The sequence below is a fragment of the Theobroma umbraticum genome, unplaced genomic scaffold, assembly GCF_002168275.2.
Source record: "Theobroma umbraticum cultivar Fairchild unplaced genomic scaffold, ASM216827v3 scaffold_743.0, whole genome shotgun sequence".
NCBI lineage: Eukaryota > Viridiplantae > Streptophyta > Magnoliopsida > Malvales > Malvaceae > Theobroma > Theobroma umbraticum.
This window is the reverse complement of record NW_018397307.1, coordinates 90014-93800: the sequence shown is the minus strand read 5'-3', so window position 1 is coordinate 93800 and position 3787 is coordinate 90014.

Sequence of the window (3787 nt, the reverse complement as noted above, 5' to 3'; positions counted from 1 at the left end):
CTGGTTTTATAATTTCATAATTGATTCTAAGCAGAATTTTTTTATATTTTTTGTTAAAACAGATTATAATTAATTGTTCTCCTCCAGAAACAAGAAGTGAAAGTCACCCATTGGCACAAAAAGTCCCTTTATAGTCGCTGAAGCTTTGAAAAGCCTTATAACTCCTTTTAAACGGTTTTATAATCTCATAATTGATTTTAACTTGAATTATTTCTCATTTTTGGTTAAAATAGATTCTAATTGAATGTTTACCTTGGGAAACATCATCCATTAGCAAGAAAAGTCTATTTATAGTCACTCATTTTCTTGAAAGCCTTATTACTCGCTTTAAATGGTTTTATAATCTCATAATTAAATTTACATTGATATTTTTTTACATTTTTAGTTAAAACATATTACAATTGAATGTTGGCTCAAGAAATGTGAAGCAAAAGTCATCCATTGGAGAATTTCATTTATAGTCACTCATGCCTTCGAAAGCATTCATGCTCGCTTTAAATGGTTTTATAATCTCATAATTGATTTTAAGTTAAATTTTTTACATTTTTAGTTAAAATGTATTATAATTGAATGTCTACTTCAAAAACATGAAGCAAAAGCCATCCATTGGCAAAAAAAGTCCTTTTATAGTGACTCAAGCCTTCGAAAGCTTTATTACTTCCTTTAAATGATTTTATAGTCTCAAAATTGATTTTAGGTGAAATGTTTTTATATTTTTGGTTAAAGTAGATTAAATTGAATATTTACCTCAAGAAACATGAAGTAATAGCCATTTGTTGAGAATAAAAGTCCATTTATTGTCAATCATGATTTCAAAAGTCCTATTACTTGCTTTAAATGGTTTTATAAATTCATAATTAATTTTAAGATGAATTTTTTACTTCTTTGGTTATAACAGATTATAAATGAATATCTGCCCTAAGAAACGTGAAGCAAAAGCCACTCATTGGTAAGAAAAGTCCACTTACAGTCACTCATACCTTCGAAAGAATTATTACTCACTTTAAATAGTTTTATAATCTCATAATTGTTTTTAAGTTGAATTTTTTTACATTTTTGTTAAAAAAGGTTATAATTGAATGTCTGCCATGTGAAACATGAAGCAAAAGCTATCCATTAGTAAGGAAAGTCCATTTATAGTGACTCAAGCCTTTTTAAGACTTAGTACTTGTTTTAAATGGTTTTATAATCTCATAATTGATTTTAAGTTAAATTTTTTTACTTTTTTTATTAAAACAGATTATAATTGAATGTCTACTTTGGGAAACGTGAAGAAAAAGCCATTTATTGGTAAGAAATATTCATTTATAATCACCCATGCCTTCGAAAGCCTTATTACTTACTTTAAATAGTTTTATAATCTTGTAGTTCATTTTAAGTTAAATGTTTTTATATTTTTGGGTCAAACAGATTATAATTAAATGTCTGCTCTAGGAAATATGAAGCAAAAGCCACCTATTGACAAGAAAAGTCCATTTTATACTCACTCATGTCTTCGAAAGCCTTATTACTCACTTTTAAATGGTTTTATAATCTCATAATAGATTTTAAGTTGAATGTTTTTACATTTTTTGTTAAAACATGTTGAAATTTAATGTCTATCTCGAGAAACGTGAAGTAAAAGCCATCCATTAGCAAGCAAAGTCCCTTTATAGTAACTTATGCTTTTGAAAGCCTTATTATTCACGTTAAATGGTTTTATGCTTTCATAATTGATTTTAAGTTGAATTCTCTTACATTTTTAGATATAACAGATTATCATTGAATGTCTACCTTGAAATACATGAAGAAACAATCATTCATTGGCAAGAAAAGTCCATTTATAGTCACTCATTCCCTCGAAAGCCTTATTACTTGCTTTAAATGATTTTATAATCTCATAATTGATTTAAAGTTTATTTTTTTATTTTTTTATTAAAATATATTATAATTGAATGTCTACTTTGAAAAATGTGAAGCGAAAGCCATCCATGGACAAGAGAAGTCCATTTATAGTCACTCATACCTTTGAAAGCCTTATTACTCGCTTTCAATGATTTTATAATCTCATAATTGATTTTAAGTTGAATTTTTTTATATTTTTGCTTAAAGCATATTATAATTGAATGTCTACCTCAGTAAACATGAAGCAAAAGCCATCCATTGGCAAGTAAAGTCCCTTTTATAATCGTTCATGCTTTCGAAAGCCTAATTACTCGCCTTAAATGGTTTTATAATCTCTTAATTCATTTTAAGTTGAATTCTTTTACATTTTTTGTTACAACATATTATAATTGAATATCTACCTCGAGAAACATAAAGAAAAAGCTATCTATTGGCAAGAGAAGTCAATTTATAGTCACTTATACCTTCGAAAACATTCTTATTTGCTTTAAATGGTTTTATAATCTCATAATTGATTTTAAGTTGAATTCTTTTGTATTTTTTATTTAAAATAGATTAAAATTGAATACCTACCTCAGGAAACGTAAAAGAAAAAATATCCATTGGCAAAAAAAGTCAACTTATAATCACTCATTCCTTCGAAATGCTTATTACTCTCTTTAACTGGTTTTATAATCTTGTATTTGATTTTAAGTATAATTTTTTTACATTTTTATTAAAATATATCATAATTCATTCTTTGCCTCAAGAAACAAAAAGCGAAAGCCATCCATTGACATAAAAAGTCCCTTTATAGTCGCTAATGCCTTTGAAAGTCTTATTACTCGCTTTAAATTATTTTATAATCTCATAATTGATTTTAAGTTAAATTTTTTTGTATTTTTGGTTAAAATAAATTATAATTGAATGTTTACCTCGAAAAATGTGAAGAAAAAGTCATCCATTGTCAAAAAAAGTCCACTTATAGTTACTCATTCCCTTGAAAGCCATATTACTCACTTTAAATAGTTTTATAAACTCATAATTGATTTTAAGTTAAATTGTTTTACATTTATGGTAAAAACATATTATAATTGAATGTTTACCTTGAGAAACATGAAGAGAAAGTCATTCGTTGACAAGAAAAGTCCATGTATAGTCAATCATGCCTTTGAAAGCCATACTACTCACTTTAAATGGTTTTATAAATTCATAATTGATTTTAAGATGAATTTTTTTACTTTTTTAGTTAAAACAGATTATAATTGAATATCTACCCTGAGAAATGTAAAGCAAAAGCCACCCATTGGCAACAAAAGTCCATTTCTAGTCAGTCATGCCTTCAAAAGTATTATTACTCATTTTAAATAGTTTTATAATCTCATAATTGATTTTAAGTTGAATTTTTTTACATTTTTAGTTAAAATGTATTATACTTAAATGTTTGCTTTGGGAAACTTGAAGCAAAAGTCATCCGTTGGCAAGAAATGTCCATTTATAGTGACTTAAGCCTTTGAAAGCCTTGTTACTCAGTTTAAATGGTTTTGTAATCTCATATTTAATTTTAAGTTGAATTTTTTTACATTTTTGGTTAAAACAGATAATAATAGAATATCTACCTTAGGAAACATGAAGAAAAAGCCATTCATTGACAAGAAAAGTTCATTCATAGTTACCCATGTCTTCGAAAGCCTTATTATTAGCTTTAAATGGTTTTATGATCTCATAATTGATTTTAAGTTAAATTTTGCTACATTTTTTGTTAAAATGTATTATAATTGAATATCTGGCTTAAGAAATGTAATGCAAAAGCAACCCATTGGCAAGAAATGTCCATTTATAGTGACTCAAGCTTTTGAAAGCCTTATTACTCATTTTAAATAGTTTTATACTCTCATAGTTGATTCTAAGTTGAATTTTTTTA